The sequence below is a fragment of the Ranitomeya variabilis genome, chromosome 5, assembly GCF_051348905.1.
Source record: "Ranitomeya variabilis isolate aRanVar5 chromosome 5, aRanVar5.hap1, whole genome shotgun sequence".
NCBI lineage: Eukaryota > Metazoa > Chordata > Amphibia > Anura > Dendrobatidae > Ranitomeya > Ranitomeya variabilis.
The window spans coordinates 441,435,366-441,453,654 of NC_135236.1; positions in this window are offsets into that span (position 1 = coordinate 441,435,366).

An 18,289-nucleotide genomic window follows, 5' to 3' on the forward strand; every position below is an offset into this window, starting at 1 on the left:
TCTGAGGAAGGTCCACAAAGGACCGAAAACGTTTAGCAAGAAACGAGCTACCGCTGATCTGTCTGTCCAGATGTATAATAAATGACTTTATTTTCTACAAGCATTATTGAGTGCCAATCTTTTTGATACATTTGATTTAAGGGGCTGGAAACCCTACTTGAGCACCTCTACTCACAAATTTATAGAGTGCCGTGTAACTTGTTCTTGTTAATCTGTGTCGCAGACTGAAGAGAAAATGGCAGTAATACAAAGCAGAACTATACTCAACAGGTCATGTTTCAAAAAAACATTTATTACACCTGACCTAGTGAGTGGAGAACTGCCGTGTATAACCTCCATTTTTTCTTCAGTGTACGTAATCTATTTCACACAAACGGAAGAGACGATGGAGGTCATACAAGGCATATCTATACTCACCTGGACATGTGTCAGAAATAGTGAATTCATGAGACTGTTATTTGTGCATCATGAATTCATTTTTTCTGACACCTGACTTGATGAGTATAGATCTGTTTTGTATTAAACCTCCATCGTCTCTTCAGTCTGCGTCCAATAGATACTGCAGAACAGAATCAGAATGTAATAACGTCAACTGCCTTACCACTAGCAACCTAAGTGGTTTGTAGAGGAAATACATAGGAGACTCGGTCAAGATATCAAAACACGTAGTTTATTAACAAAAAGTATTAGTAACATTTAAAACATAACTGGCACAGACCCAAACCCAACAGGACATTTCACACAATATTGTCTTGCCATGCCACACGTCCAATATCAGAATAAAAATAGGCAGCAAATTGGGGCCGCATGTGGCCAACTTCAACATTTGACCGCAGCGGGTGATGCTGGTAATCTGGCAATGGGTTTGCAACTGTTTCATCCAGTTCAATGTTGGGTCGCTCCTTAGCCATTATGTAATTGTGGAGAACCACGCAGGCTTTGACAACCTCATCGACTGTCTCCATTTTTAGATTAATGGCTGTCCCAAGAATGCGCCATTTTTGAGACTAGAATCCCAAAGGTACACTCTACTGTTCTTCGGGCCCTGGTCAGTCTGTAGTTATAAATCCTTTTAGTGTGGTTCAAGTTCCGACTGGAATATGGCTTCAGTAGGTTTTCACACATCTGAAAGGCCTCATCCCCAACATAACAAATGGCAATGGTGGGCCTTGAGTGTTGGGGAGAGGTCGTGGCAGTGGAAAATTTAAATTTTTGCCATACACACGTCGGCCCATATCAGAGTTCTTGAAAATCTGGGAGTCATTGCCACAGCCAAAAGCTCCAATGTCCACGGCGATGAAGTGACAGTCCGCATCTGCTATTGCCATGAGCACAACAGAAAAATATTTTTTGTAGTTAAAGTACTCTGATCCCGTTCTGGCGGGTTTGATAATGCGTATGTGCTTTCCATCCACCGCACCCAAACAGTTGGGGAAATCACACACACTCCAGAATTTCTCTGCAACTTCCATCCACATGTCCTCGGTGGGTAGGGGTATAAATTCATCCCGGAGAACGTTCCACAAAGCCCGGCAGGTGTCCGACACTATACCAGACAGGGTGGGAATTCCAAGCCGGTACTGGAAGTGGAGGGATGTTAAGCTCTCTCCAGTTGCCAGAAATCTGAAATAAAATTAAAAAAAATTACAATCGATTCTATTTATCGTGGTGTTCTGCTAAATACATAAAGGAAAATACAAATAATACATGGCAGACCAACAATAATTATGACTGGCATTTGTTTAGAATTATTATGTACCTTAATGTAACCAGGAGATGTTCCTCTGCTGGAATCGCTCTACGGAGCTGGGTGTCCTGTCTCCGGATGGCTCCTTGGACACGACCAAGCAAATCCCGAAAAGAGTCTTGACATCCTGATATATTCCGGGAATTTGTCAGGGTTGGCATTAAGCTCGCCATATAGCGTGTGGTAGGCTCCACCGCTCTCCCGAAGTTCAATAATGGGGTGTCTCCAAAAACGCCTACGCCGTGGCCTTCTCTGTTGTTCTCTATTTCTTTGTTGCCCCCAAGCAAACGCACAGGCAAGAAACAGCTTGATCCTTAAATCCAGGTTGAAATAAAAGCTCTCCATGCGAAGATCCATCATGACACAGGATACAGTAGCAAACTGTTAAGATTTCAGCAGTCCAAGGGTCTATATATAGATATCCCATAATACACGCCCACTGTAGTCCCATTGGCCGTGTCTTTATCTAGATTTTTCTCCTGTTAAATTTTTCACCATGCGTACAGAAAACACAAACGCATGCAAAACACATGGAAAAGCGTGAAAACGCCGCGTTTTTAAACGCGTCTAATAAAATGCTGTGTTTGTACGCTTTTCCATGCGGTTTTCCTGCATTTGCGGTTGCGGATTAAACTCTGTGGATTCTAACGCAAATGTGAAACTAGCCTTAGATACCTTTCTTTGGGGTTTTGAAAAAACCTGCAAGCAATAACATCTGCCTCGTGATCAGGGGGCACAGTATTTAACTCCACGGCTGAAAGGCAAAGCCATGGAAGTTATTGCTGACCTTTCACCATAGCTGGATGGGATCTATGACTATAAAAAAGGCCTTGGTCAGGAAATAAAACCTCACCCCAGTGGTATATCAGAAAAAGTTCTGGAATCTGCAGCAGGGATCAACTGACAGCTATGTGGATGTCATGAGCACCTTGAGGACCACGTTCTGTCAATGGATACGAGGACTTTCCGTTGTCAGCTTTGAGGAACTAGAGGATCCTGTGGTTAAGAATCAATTCCTCTTCATATGTCCCATGGATGCTCGACAATTTGTGTGTGATCGAGAACCAAAGGCTACTGATCAGGCTGCAAAGATTGGTGACTCTTATGTTACCAACAGGATGCCAAAAGCCCAGAATCGGGATTCAGCTGAAATCCAGTTGGAGACCCTGCTTCCTCTGCCAGCTGGTCCCAGGGCATTCTACTCTATTTCCTCTGGGGCCCCTGGGATGAGACATTCTTCTGTTGATATACGTCAATGCTTTACATGTAATAAAGCGGAATATGTTAGTGTTGCTTGCCGTGATAGGAAGAAAGGCCCCAGCATAACCACCAAGCTGCCGAGACACTTGCCTTCTATCTTGCTTGTAGCTTGCTCTGATGTGAGCAACAATTAGTACTATCACTGTGGGCAGTAAAATTACCATTGGCTTTAGAGACGCAGCAGAAGAAACCCTGGTGCGTCCAGAAATGGTGACCCCTGCAGATACAATTCTAGGAAAGACTATGTCTGTAACCAGAGGGGGAAGGGGGAGTCAGCCCTGCCGTGCCCATGGCCTGTGTGTATCTGGACAGGAAAGCAGGGAAAGAACTGAGGGAAGTGGGTGTATCAGACACCATCCCTACCAATGTGTTGCTAGGCATGGAATGGCAGGATGGTATCCCACTATGTCCTGCCTTGCATTTGTGTCCCGGAGAAGTTGGAAGCCAGTGACCCACCTGAGAGCCTGTATGATGCAGGAAAACACACCGAGGTGCCGGAATATACTTATGTGGCAGCTGTGATCCTCAGTCAGGCTGCTGCTAAAACTCAACCACAAGGATTAGAGGATGAGTCTCAGAATGAACTTCCAGAACAGGAGGACCCGCCTATGGCCCAGGATCCTCCCCACATGGCAGACCTAATGAGGTTCTTGATAACATACTCAACCTCTGACCATGGTCTGGCATGCCCACTAGGCCGGAGCTGGTGTAAAATTGGACTATTAACCCACTACTGACATTGGACATTGCTGGTACATTCAGTTTTGGCCCTTGATGAAGCCTCAGGAGCTGAGGTTTCAACTTTCACAGTAGATGATGGATGTGTTAATCTACCATCACCTGCCTATTATAGCTGTGAGTGGAGCTGAGCTTTGTCTGCGGCTGTTAACCCCTTCCCAACCTGTGACACAGCGTATGCGTCATGAAAGTCGGTGCCAATCCGACCTGTGACGCATATGCTGTGTCACAGAATGATCGCGTCCCTGCAGATCGGGTGAAAGGCTTAACTCCAATTTCACCCGATCTGCAGGGACAGGGGGAGTGGTACTTCAGCCCAGGGGGGGCAGCTTCACCCCCCCGTGACTACGATCGCTCTGATTGGCTGTTGAAAGTGCAACAGCCAATCAGAGCAATTTGTAATATTTCACCTATGAAAATGGTGAAATATTACAATCCAGCCATGGCCGATGCTGCAATATCATCGGCCATTGCTGGAAATACTGGTCTGCCCCCCCACCACCACCCCCGATCTACTCCCCAGTCCTCCGTTCGGTGGTCCGCTCCCCTCCGTCCTGTCCGCACCCCCGTCCTGTCTGCTCCCCCCTGTGCTGCGATCCCCCCCTGTGCTCCGATCTCCCCCCTTTCATACTTACCGAGCCTCCCGGTGTCCATCCGTCTTCTCCCTGGGCGCCGCCATCTTCCAAAATGGAATGCTGGCCGGCAGATTCGTTCAATGTACATTTTGATCACTGTGATAAAACCTATCACAGTGATCAAAATAAAAAAAAATAGTAAATGAACCCCCCCCCCTTTATCACCCCCATAGGTAGGGACAACAATAAAATAAAGAAAATATATATTTTTTATTTTCCCCCCCACTAAAGTTAGAACTAGGGTTAGGGTTAGAACTAGGGTTAGAACTAGGGTTAGGGTATGTGCACACGTATTCTGGTCCTCTGCGGATTTTTCCGCAGCGGATTTGATAAATCCGCAGTGCAAAACCGCTGCGGATTTATCGCGGATTCACCGTGGTTTTTCTGCGGATTTCACTGCGGTTTTCTATTGGAGCAGGTGTAAAACCGCTGCGGAATCCGCAGAAAGAAGTGACATGCTGCAGAATGTAAACCGCTGCGTTTCCACGCATTTTTTTCCGCAGCATGGGCACAGCGTTTTTTGTTTCCCATAGGTTTACATTGAACTATAAACTCATGGGAAACTGCTGCGCACCCGCAGCTGCGGAAACACTGCAGATCCGCAGAGTTTTCCTCAGCATGTGCACATAGCCTTAGAATTAGGCTATGTGCACACGGTGCGGATTTGGCTGCGTATCCGCAGTGGATTGGCCGCTGCGTATTCGTAACAGTTTTCCATCAGGTTTACAGTTCCATGTAAACCTATGGAAAACCAAATCCGCTGTACCCATGGTGCGGAAAATACAGCGCGGGAACGCTGCGTTGTATTTTCCGCAGCATGTCAATTCTTTGTGCGGATTACGCAGCGTTTTACACCTGTTCCTCAATAGGAATCCGCAGGTGAAATCCACACAAAAAACACTGGAAATCCGCAGGTAAAACGCATTGCCTTTTACCTGCGGATTTTTCAAAAATGGTGCAGAAAAATCTCACACGAATCCGCAACGTGGGCACATAGCCTTATGGTTAGGGTTGAAATTAGAGTTAGGGTTGGAATTAGGGCTAGGGTTGGAAATAGGGTTAAGATTAGGCTTGTGGTTAGGGTTATGGTTATGGGTGTGTTGGGGTTAGGGTTGTGGTTAGGGTTGGGATTAGGATTAGGGTAGGGATTAGGGTTAGGGGTGTGTTGGGGTTAGGGTTGTGGCTAGAGTTGGGATTAGGGTTAGGGGTGTGTTGGGGTTAGTGTTGGAGTTAGAATTGAGGGGTTTCCACTGTTTAGGCACATCAGGGGTCTCCAAACGCAACATGGCGCCACCATTGATTCCAGCCATTCTTGCGTTCAAAAAGTCAAATGGTGCTCCCTCCCTTACGAGCCCCGACGTGCGCCCAAACAGTGATTTACCCCCACATATGGGGTACCAGCATACTCGGGACAAACTGGGCAACAATTATTGGGGTCCAATTTCTCCTGTTACCCTTGTGAAAATAAAAAATTGCTTGCTAAAACATCATTTTTGAGGAAAGATAAATTATTTTTTATTTTCACGGCTCTGCGTTGTAAACTTCTGTGAAGCACTTGGGGGTTCAAAGTGCTCACCACATATCTAGATAAGTTCCTTTGGGGGTCTAGTTTCCAAAATAGGGTCACTTGTGGGGGGTTTCTACTGTTTAGGCACATCAGGGGCTCTGAAAACATAACATGATGCCCGCAGACCATTCCATCAAAGTCTGCATTCCAAAACATCACTACTTCCCTTCCGAGCCCTGTCGTGTGCCAAAACAGTGGTTCCCCCCCACATATGGGGTATCAACGTACTCTGGACAAACTGGACAACAACTTTTGGGTTCCAATTTCTCCTGTTACTCTTGTGAAAATAAAAAATTGCGGGCTAAAAAATAATTTTTGAGGAAAGGAAAAAGATTTTTTGTTTTCACGGCTCTGCGTTATAAACTTATGTGAAGCACTTGGGGGTTTAAAGTGGTCACCGCACATCTAGATTAGTTCCATGGGAGATCTAGTTTCCAAAATGGGTTATTTGTGGGGGAGCTCCAATGTTTAGGCACACGGGGTCTCTCCAAACGCGACATGGTGTCCGCTAACGATTGGAGCTAATTTTTCATTCAAAAAGTCAAATGGCGCTCCTTCCCTTCTGAGCCCTGCCGTGTGCCCAAACAGTGGTTTCCCCCCACATGTGAGGTATCAGTGTACTCAGGAGAAATTGCCCAACACATTTTAGGATCCATTTCATCCTGTTGCCCATGTGGAAATGAACAAATTGAGGCTAAAATTCATTTTTTGTGAAAAAAAGTACTTTTTCATTTTAACGGATCAATTTGTGAAGCACTTGGGGGTTCAAAGTGCTCACTATGCATCTAGATAAGTTCCTTGGGGCTCTAGTTTCCAAAATGTGGTCACTTGTGGGGGAGCTCCAATATTTAGGCACACAGGAGCTCTCCAAACGCGACATGGTGTCCGCTAAAGATTGGAGCCAATTTTCCATTGAAAAAGTCAAATGGCGCTCTTTCCCTTCCGAGCCCTGTCGTGTGCCCAAACAGTGGTTCCCCCCACATATGGGGTATCAGCGTACTCAGGACAAATTGTACAATAACTTTTGGGGTCCAGTTTCTCTTTTTACCCTTGGGAAAATAAAAAAATTGTTGCTAAAAGATCATTTTTGTAACTAAGAAGTTAAATGTTCATTTTTTCCTTCCATGTTGCTTCTGCTGCTGTGAAGCACCTGACGGGTTAATAAACTTCTTGAATGTGGTTTTGAGTACCTTGAGGGGTGCAGTTTTGAGAATGGTAAATATAGAAAAACTGACTGAACAGCCATCTAGTCTGAACTGGTGCATAACCAAAAAGTCTTACATAGCAAATAGATAATGGCTGCACTCAAGTTTATTGTGCTAAAGCAAGGAAATGTGCAATACATGAAATGTGAACAGCATAATGGCTTGTGAAATTTATGAAAAAACACATGAGATTTTTAGCACAAAATTTGGCCAAATGTTGTGACCCCATTCACCAAACGTCAAGGTAATCTCAGATCGAATGGGTAACTAACCTGTCTGCCTAGTGTGAACACTTACCTATGGCTAATAAAATGGTAAAGCCTGTATTTATAGAGGAGGTTAGAACCAACTGTGTTTGGATGTAATTAAAATCACAGCATGGTGAAGGGCGGGGCGTTCAAGTCAGAAAAAGCAATACATAGTAAATATAGAAAAACTGACTGAACAGCCATCTAGTCTGAACTGGTGCATAACCAAAAAGTCTTACATAGCAAATAGATAATGGCTGCACTCAAGTTTATTGTGCTAAAGCAAGGAAATGTGCAATACATGAAATGTGAACAGCATAATGGCTTGTGAAATTTATGAAAAAACACATGAGATTTTTAGCACAAAAAATGGCCAAATGTTGTGAGCCCATTCACCAAACGTCAAGGTAATCTCAGATCGAATGGGTAACTAACCTGTCTGCCTAGTGTGAACACTTACCTATGGCTAATAAAATGGTAAAGCCTGTATTTATAGAGGAGGTTAGAACCAACTGTGTTTGGATGTAATTAAAATCACAGCATGGTGAAGGGCGGGGCGTTCAAGTGATGTAAAGTAGACATGTGGGTAATGTTATTTATTAACTGTTTTGTGTCACATAACTCTCGTTTAACAGAATAAAAATTCAAAATTTGAAAATTGCAAAATTTTCAAAATTTTCGCCAAATTTCCATTTTTTTCACAAATAAACGCAAAAATTATCGACCTAAATTTACCACTAACATGAAGCCCGATATGTCACGAAAAAACAGTCTCAAAACCGCTAGGATCCGTTGAAGCGTTCCTGAGCTATTACCTCATAAAGAGACACTGGTCAGAATTGCAAAAAACGGCCAGGTCATTAAGGTCAAAATAGGCTGGGTCATGAAGGGGTTAACCTATCAAATATGACTGTCAATCTCTGACACTTGCATTTACAATGTGCTGGCCAGGGGGTATGCTTTTGCAAGCACCCATCGACCTACCTGGAGTGCATATTGCATTGGCATGACAGTTCTGGGTCCGCTGAAGACCCCCGTGACTGTCATGAAAGTGCTTAATTGATCTCCAGCATGTGGCTAGACTTCATAGGGGAGACTATGATTTTTGCTATACACAGCAATACCATATTATTGCTGTGTATAGTACAAGTGATCGGCTGATAACAGGGTCAAAAATTAAGAAAATGTTTCAAAATATGAAAAACAAATACCCAAAAAGCAACATTTTGAACCACCCTTTTCCCCCATTAAAAATAATGAAATAAAAAAGATGTATAATAACTCCACTTCCAAAAAGTCAGATTTTTGTAAATCTAAAATTAATTGACCTATTAGTAAATGCCATAGAGAGAAAAAAACCAGAATTGCAGGATTCTGGGAACCACAATAGTGCAAAAAAATTGCAATAAAGCTACATGACTACCACTCCTAATTTATATGTTCTTCGGCACTGTAGTAGTATACCATAGTCTGTTTTAGACCTTTGTATTCCTGTCTGTAATGATGAGCTGTGTGCTCTAACCTGTAAAACTCTAAAATGGTTGCTGCTTTCCCTGCCTCATGTTTTATAGTGGCTCTGATAGTCCTCCCTGATAGCAATATTCAGCAATATTTGTGATTTACGCAAATTAGATTACAACTTGTTAGAATTTGCTGGAACTTTTTGCAGGATCAATTTGATGATCTCTAATCAATGCCATAGGTACCTAGATTTATTAGTTTGCAATAATTAAAAATTTGCTAACAAATCCTATTCTAGGCTAGGGAGCTGAAAGCAGGTCTTTGGTTGAAAGTGAACTCTTCTAGCGTTTGAATATTAGTGAAATTAACTTACTAACACAAAAAAATAAAGGGTTCTACTCGCTCACATGAGAGTATAACATGGCCGAGTGCTATGCAATGTTTTATCGGACAGCATTCGGACCAGTGTTATTCTATGGGTCAGCTCAGATATGCGATTATTTCATGGTAATTTGGCATGAGAAAACAATTGAAGCAAGCTGCGAGTGTATCTGATAATCAGATCTCATGCACCCATACAAGTCTGTAGGTGTTCTACCATGTACCGCAGTAAACCAACCTGACAAACGGGAACCAAGACAAGGGTAAAGGAAAACTCCAATCACACAAAATATACTCTCGCACATAACAGAGGTATTCACCAGGGTGTGTAGGAAGGGGGAAAGAAAAGGCAGGTAAGGATGAGGAATTTCCAAGCGAACAAACCAAGCAACAATCGTACAATAAACTCCTCCAGATTCCAGCTTCTCCCTCTCCAGATCTTTGTAGCAAGTACTAACTCAGACAAGGACCTGCCCAGCAGGCCTAGCTTTTATAGGAGAGAGGAGTGGTTAACCAAGCACAGCTGAATGCAGGGATTTCCACATGGCCGATTAACCCCTGTCCCGCTGAAAGAAAACAAACACATTTAAAACACCAGAGAAGTGCTTCTTCTCAGCGGCAAAACAGGAGCCATCCCACACTGCGGTCTTCTTGGCTCTGCTCTGTCGCAGTAACCCCGTGACATATGGCAGGCAGATGTGCATGCCATTTAGGCTATGTGCACATGTCAGGATTTTATGCAGAAATTTCCTGAACAAACCCGCAGGAAATCTGCATGCATTTTTCGTGTGTTTTTCTCGCGTTTTTTCGTGGTTTTCTTGCGGTTTTTGTGCGTTTTTGGTGTGGATTTTTCACATCATTTTACGGAGCTTCAAAATGCAAAAAATAGCGGGAAATCCGCAAGAAATCTGCAAAATTAATGAACATGCTGCGTATTTTTCCACAATGCGTTTTTATCGCGTCACTTGTGGCAGGTTTCCACTATTTCGGCACATCAGGGGCTCTCCAAACGCGACATGGTGTCTGATCTCAATTACAGACAATTTTGCTTTGAAAAAGTCAAACGGCACTCCTTCCCTTCCGAGCTATGCCATGCGCCCAAACAGTTGTTTACCCCCACATAGGCACAATAACGTTTGGGTCCTGTTACCCTTGGGAAAATTAAAATTGGGGTGAAAAGATAATTTTTGTGGAAAAAAATATGATTTCTTAATTTTACAGCTCTACGTTATAAACTTCTGTGAAGCCCTTGGGTGTTCAAAGTTCTCACCACACATCTAGATAAGTTACTTGGGGGTCTAGTTTACAAAATGGGGTTACTTGTGGGGGTTTCCACTGTTTAGGCACATCAGGGGCTCTCCAAACCCTAAATGGCATCTGATCTCAATTCCAGCCAATTCTGTGTTGAACAAGTCAAACGGTGCTCCTTCTCTTCTGAGCTCTGCCATGCACCCAAACAGTGGTTTACCCCCAATATGGGTATCAGTGTACTCAGAACAAATTGCACAACAACTTTTGGTGTCCAATTTCTCCTGTTACCCTTGGGAAAATAAAAAATTAGGGAGTAAAACATCATGTTTGTGAAAAAAACGATTTTTTTTTATTTTCACACGCAGGCACTATAAACTTTATTGAAACACCTGGGGGTTCAAAGTTCTCACCACACATCTAGATAAGTTCCTTGGGGGTGTAGTTTCCAAAACGGGTTATTTGTGGGGGTTTCCACTGTTTAGTCACATCAGGGGCTCTCCAAACGTGACATGGCGTCTGATCTCAATTTCAGCCAATTTTGAGTTGAAAAACTCAAACGGCGCTCCTTCCCTTCCGAGCTCTGCCATGCGCCCAAACAGTGGTTCCCCCCACATATTGGGTATCAGTGTACTCAGGACAAATTGCACAATAACTTTTGGGGTCCAATTTCTCCTGTTACCCTTGGGAAAATAAAAAAATTTGGATCTGAAGTAATTTTTTTGTGAAAAAAAGTTAAATGTTCAATTTCCATTTTTAAAAACATTCCAAAAATTCCTGTGAAGCACCAGAAGGGTTAATAAACTTCTTGAATGTGGTTTTGCACACCTGGAGGGGTGCAGTTTTTAGAATGGTGTCACTTTTGGGTATTTTCTATCATATAGACCCCTCAAACTGACTTCAAATGTGATGTGGTCCCTAAAAAATAAATAGTGTTGTAAAAATGAGAAATCGCTGGTCAACTTTTAACCCTTATAACTCCCTAACAAAAAAAATTTGGGGTTCCAAAATTGTGCTGATATAAAGTAGACATGTGGGAAATGTTACTTATTAAGTATTTTGTGTGACATATCTGTGTGATTTAAGTGCATGAAAATTCAAAGTTGGAAAATTGCGAAAAATTGAAAAGTTTTGCCAAATTTCTGTTTTTTTCACAAATAAATGCAAGTCATATCAAATAAATTTTTCCACTATAATGAAGTACAATATGTTACGAGAAAACAGTATCAGAATCACCAGAATGCGTTGAAGCGTTCCAGAGTTATAACCTCGTAAAGGGACAGTGGTCAAAATTGTAAAAATTGGCCTGGTCATTATCATGCAAACCACCTTTGGGGGTAAAGGGGTTAAAGAGGCTTTAGATTTCCCTGCCCATCTCACTATGTTTGACAAGTCTCTCCTTATATTTTTTAGAACTAACAGAAATATTAAGGTATGTAGTTTATAACATTAACCCTAGAACTTGCCTTGACCGCCAAAAATATTGGCTATTAACACATAACCACAAGTGACCACTATGTATAATGAATATCAATACAAACTTCTTAATTATCTTTTAGACCACAAGACACAGTAGTTATTATCACTAAATTGTTCTAAGTCTCCAGAGCTATCTCAGGAATACAAACATTAACCTTTACCCTTGCCTATGTGAATATGTGTCTTAAAGTATGTGGACATTTACTAGAATGTATTTTCAAACAATCCTCTTTTGATTTTTTTACAGCTGTGCAATGTCTTCCTGGCCTTAAAGCTAAGTACTAAAAAAAAAAAAGAAGCAAAAAAGTTTTAAGATTAGAAGAATATGATTTTTAAGAAATCATATTTTTTTCACAAAAATGATCCTTTTGCCCCCAATTTTTTATTTTCCCAAGGGTAGCAGGAGAAATTGGACCCCAAAAGTTGTTGTGAAATTTGTCCTGAGTATGCTGATACCTCATGTTAGAGTAAACTGTTTTTGCGCATGTCAGAGCTCAGAAGGGAGGGAGCGCCGTTTGATTTTCAATGCAAAATTGTCTGGAATTGAGATTAGATGCCATGTCACGTTTGGAGAGCCCCTGATCTGCCTAAACAGTGGAAACCCCCCAATTCTAACTCCAACCCTAACCCCAACACACCTCTAACCATAACCCTAATCACAAACCTAACCCTAACACACCCCTAATCCCAATCAAAACCCTAATCCTAACTTTAGCCCCAACCCTAACTTTAGCCCCAACCCTTGCCCTAACTTTAGCCCCAACCCTAACCCTAACTTTAGCCCCAACCCTAACCCTAACTTTAGCCCAAACCCTAACTTTAGCCCAAACCATAACCCTAACTTTAGCCCCAACCCTAACTGTAGCCTTAACCCTAACTTTAGCCCCAACCCTAACCCTAACTATAGCCCCAACCCTAACCCTAACTTTAGCCCCAACCCTAACTTCAGCCCCAACCCTGATCCTAACTTTAGCCCCAACCCTAACCCTAACTTTAGCCCTTACCCCAACTGTAGCCCCATCCCTAACTGTAGCCCTAACCCTAACTTTAGCCCCAACCCTAACTTTAGCCCCAACCCTAACTTTAGCCCCAACCCTAACCCTATCTTTAGCCCCAACTCTCATTAAGGTGATGAATATGGACGCGTCTCCGCTCCCATAAGCGTGGAGCGCATATTCATCACCTTAATGAGTGGTACCACGTGACCGCTGATCACGGGGTGGAGGAGGGCAATCGCTTTTTGTGTTTACTTGTGATATCTTTTTCTAATATTTACAATTGTTTGGTGAGCTGAAATATTTAAGTGTGACAAACATGCAAAAGGATAGGAAATCAAATTCACACATCTGTATGTCATTCATCCTGGCCTCATCCTATATATATATATATATATATATATATATATATATATATACACACACAGTATATATATATATATATATATATATATATATATATATATATTTGTCCTTCATCCTAATATATATATTCTGTAACAACCCTGCTGGCATCACTGCATGGCCTCCCATCCCCCACCTGTGTGCCTCATGTCTGCTGCTTGCTCTGTGCATGCTCTGTCTGTGTGCATAGGGGGACGGCGCCGGCAACTCCTGTTTCTTATAGAGACTGTGTGCACCTTGCTAAGGTGTCCTTGGCCAATCGCCATGAGGCTTCCTGTATTTAAGACATCTCCACTAGGGTTGAGCGAAACAGATCGGCCAATTTCAAAAGTCGCCGACTTTTGGGAAAGTCGGGTTTCGTGAAACCCGACCCGATCTCACTGTGGGACCTATAGTTACCTTCAGTCGCGGTGATGCGCCCCCTGCTGGATGTCCTCATATGACCTTGAGCGTGGGAAAAAGTTCCCAGGCTGCAGTTCATGAGGACATCCAGCAGGGGGCGCATCACCGCGACTGAAGGTAACTATAGGTCATTGACCTACATTTCCTTAATTCCCCGGGATTTACAGGCACTAGCACAGCTGCATTATAGCAGAGCTCCTGCCTGTAAAATATTTTAACCCCTTCAGATGGATTTACCTCGTGGGACGTGACAGTTCATCAGAGGTTATGTATATTGTTGGTTTATTATTTTTCCAAGCGAGGGTCTTCAGGTGGATTGAGAGAGCAATAAAATATTAAAACAACCTGTGTGTTTATTTCATTAAAATACTTTTTAATCGTGTGTGTGCTTTTTTTTCATACAATTGGATTAATAATGGATAGGTGTCAGAATTGACGCCTCTCCATTATTAATCTGGCTTAATGTCACCTTACAATAGCAAGGACTACAATAGCTACACGGGAGTGGGAAGAGAGTGGCCAAGTGCCAGAATAGGCGCATCTTCCAGATGTGCCTTTTCTGGGGTGGCTGGGGGCAGATGTTTGTAGCTAGGGGGGGCCAATAACCATGGACCCTCTCTAGGCTATTAATATCTGCCCTCAGTCACTGGCTTTACCACTCTGGCAGAGAAAATTGCGCGGGAGCCCGCGGTTTAACCCTTAAATTTAATAGCTACAGCGCCGAAATTTTGCACATACACACTACTAACATTAGTAGTGTGGAATATGCAAATAAAAGGGGGATATGACATGGTTTACTGTATGTAAACCATGTTTCATATCATGTCGGGTTTAGGCAGGAGAAATGAAAAGCCGGCAATTGAATTACCGGCTTTTCAACATTATCGCGCTGAAGCAAATATTAAAAAAGTATGCTTCCCCATTGAATTGCATTGGGTTTCGTGTTTTGGCCGATCCCCGACCCCGACTTTTCAATAAGATCAGCCGATTTCACTCGACCCGATTTTTGAGAAAGTCGGGTTTCGTGAAACCCGACTCGATCTCAAAAAATGAAAAGTCGCTCAACCCTAATCTCCACCCATTGGTGGGGGCCTGTGCAACTTACTCCCTCAGTTCCTAGCTGCTGAGGTGCCAGGCCCTGTCTCGCTACTCTCATGTCTGCCACCCAGGGGGCGTTGTACCCTGGTCTGTGTCCTGTGTAGCCACCCAGAGGGGCTTAGTACCCTGGTCTATGTCCTTGTGTAGCCACCCAGCGGGGCTTTGTACCCTGGCCTATGTCTGCCACCCAGAGGGGCATCGTACCCTGGCTTGTGTCCATGTCTGTTGTGAATTCTGTTTTTGGGCTCCCTCTGGTGGTTACTGGTGGTACTGGCTGACTTTTGTCTTGCACCTGTTCCCATCAGGAAACTGGGAGTTTCCTATTTAGTCTGGCTTCTCAGTCATTCTAGTGCCGGCAATCAATGTTACCAGAGCACCTCTGTTGCTTGCTACCTGCTCCAAGTCTGCAATTCAGCTAAGTTGGATCTTTGGCATTTTTTGTGTTTGTTTGTCCAGCATGCATTTATATTTCTCTTGCTGCTGGAAGCTCTAGTGATCTGAAATTACTACTCCGGTGTCATGAGTTGATAACGGAGTTAAAGTAATTTCATGATGGCTGTTTAGGGTTTTGAGGTGACCGCAAAGTCCTCTTTTGTATTTTCTGCTATCTAGTCAGAGGGCCTCTCTTTGCTGAATCTATATTCATACTGCGTATGTGTTTTCCTCTTACCTAACCGTTATTATATGTGGGGGGCTACTATCACTTTTGGGGTTTCCCTGGAGGCAAGCCAGGTCTGTGTATTCCTCTACTAGGGGGTAACTAGATCTCCGGCTGGTGCGAGGTGTCTAGGGATAATCGTAGGCACACCCCCTGGCTACTATTAGTTGCGTGTTAGGTTCAGCGTCGCGGTCATCTGAGATTCCATCATTCCTAGAGCTAGTCCGTTTTTGCCTGAGTCCCTGCCATTGGGAACCATGACACATGTCTTTGTGTCTTGTCTGGTTCCTGACTTTGTCTTAGCCTAGTCTTGCTCCTATGTCCGTTTATATCCCTGCCTTGGTTTCCTTTCCCTGCTGTGCGTACTCTGTGTCTTGCTTTGCTCTGCTTTGTACTCTGTATCTAGCTTTGCTCTGCTCTGCCCTGTGTCTTGCTTTGCTCTGCTTCCGGCTCCGCTGTCTGCAACCTTGCTTTGCTCCTTGCTCTGCATTCTGTGACCTTGCTCTGCACTCTGTGGTTTTGCTCTCGGCTCTGCATTCTGTGTCTTTCTCTGCTCTCTGACTTTGCTCTGCTCTCAGCTCCGCACTCTGTGGCTTTGCTCTCAGCTCTGCTCTCTGTAGCTTTGCTCTGCACTTTGCTCGGTACTCTGACTTTGCTCTGCATTATGTGGTCCTGCTCTGCGGCTCCGCTCAGCTCTTGCTCTGTGGCTCCGCTTCTTGTGGTTCTTCTTTGCTCTGCTCCTTGCGGTTCTACCTGGCTTCGCTCCTTTAGGTTCTACTTCTCCTGTGTTTCTGCACTTGGCTCCGCCTCCTGCGTTTCTGCACTTGGCTCCACCTCCTGCATCTCTGCACTTGGCTCTGCCTCCAGCTTTTGGCTCCGCCTCCTGCTTTTCTGCACTTGGCTCCGCCTCCAGCTCTTGGCTCTGCCTCCTGCGTTTCTGCACTTGGCTCCGCCACCTGCTCTTGACTCCGCCTCTTGAGTTTCTGTTCTTGGCTTTAGCTCCTGTGCTTTCGCTCTGCATTTGCTCTTGCGGTCTATCTCTACTTGTTATTTAGTCCTCCTGTCTGAACAGGTTCCTACCTGTTTCACATACCTGCCTGCAGACCGGTCCCTACCGGTTCTTCCTGTGTTCCAGCCGTACCTGCCAGTGTCTCTGTTGTACCCGTCTGCCTGCCTGTGTCCCAGCCATGCCCGCCTGTCTGCCAGAGTGCCAGCCGTGCCCGCTTGCCTGTCTATGTTCCGTTCCCCGGTGGGATCAGCAGCCACAGCCAGATACCACCCTGGAGTGGTACCTGGTAGCTTCCTATTGCACAAGTCTGACCTCACCATCAGAGGCTCCAGCGAACACCTAGGAAGCTACTTAGTTATGCCCCTTCCAGGGTAGTTTGGTCTGTGGCACAGTGGGGCCACACCCCTGCGCCAACCAGTCTGGGCGCGAGTGTGACATATTCTCAATCCTGGTATATATAACCTCCATCCTGGTATATAGTTTCCCCATCCTGTTACATATGTTCTCTATCCTGGTATATATGTTCCTCATCCTGAGCCCATCCTGTTATTATTGCTTTCCTAGATGCCTGATTGTTCCCCATAATGCTATATATGTCCCTTTTTCTGGGCCCCATCTTGGTATATATATCCCTTATCCTTGACCCCATCCTGGTATATATATCCCACATTCTGGTATATATGTTCCTTATCCTGGGCCCCATCCTGGCATATATGTCCGCTAGAGATGAGCGAGAGTAATCGTGGGTATTCGGTACTCGGCGAGTAATGAAGTACTCGCAGTACTCGGAACATTGCAAGTATTTCACTACTCACCTCGCACTATTCGGATCTCCCGCCCAGCATTTGCCAATCACAGTAATGCCGCAGTCTTCTTGGTTGTGGGCGGCATTACTATGATTGGCTGGCCACCCAGCATCATACATGAGTCATAGCCTGGCTCTATATAAGCCCTGCCTCCACCATTTTCTGCACATTGCATGCAGAACACAGCTAGTGTAGGGAGAGTGTAAACAGCTGCTAAGGAGAGTTGTGTTTGTTTGTGCAAATCGTTCCAGAAATCCTCTGTAAAACCCAAAAGCTCTTTTCAGAGCGAATAGGACGCACGGTACTGCACAACTGACATGCAGTCAGCCCCGCTGTCTTGTGTGGTGATTGGGGTGTGTAATCTCGCCTTATACCTCAGGGCAATTTTTTGGTGGCAGCACTGCTGTCTTGTGTGGTGACTGGTTTGCATAATCTCGCCTTATACCTCAGGGCAATTTTTTAGTGGCAGCACTGCTGTCTTGTGTGGTGACTGGGGTGCGTAATCTCTCCTTAAACCTCAGTGCAATTTTTTAGTGGCAGCACCACTGTCTTGTGTGGTGACTGGGGTGCGTAATCTCGCTTTAAACCTCAGCAATTTTTTTGTGGAAACACCACTGTCTTGCGTGGTGACTGGGGTGTGTAATCTCTCCTTAAACCTCAGGGCAATCTTTTAGTGGCAGCACTGCTGTCTTGTGTGGTGACTGGGGTGCGTAATTTCGCCTTAAACCTCAGGGCAATTTGTTAGTGGCAGCACCGCTGTCTTGCGTGGTGAATGGGGTGCGTAATCTCGCCTTAAACCTCAGGGCAATTTTTTAGTGGCAGCACCGCTGTCTTGTCTGGTGACTGGGGTGCGTAAACTCGACTTAAACTTCAGGGATATTTTTTAGTGGCAGCACCACTGTCTGCAACTATGGCAGAAAAATCCAAAATTCCTAAAAAGGTTGTTG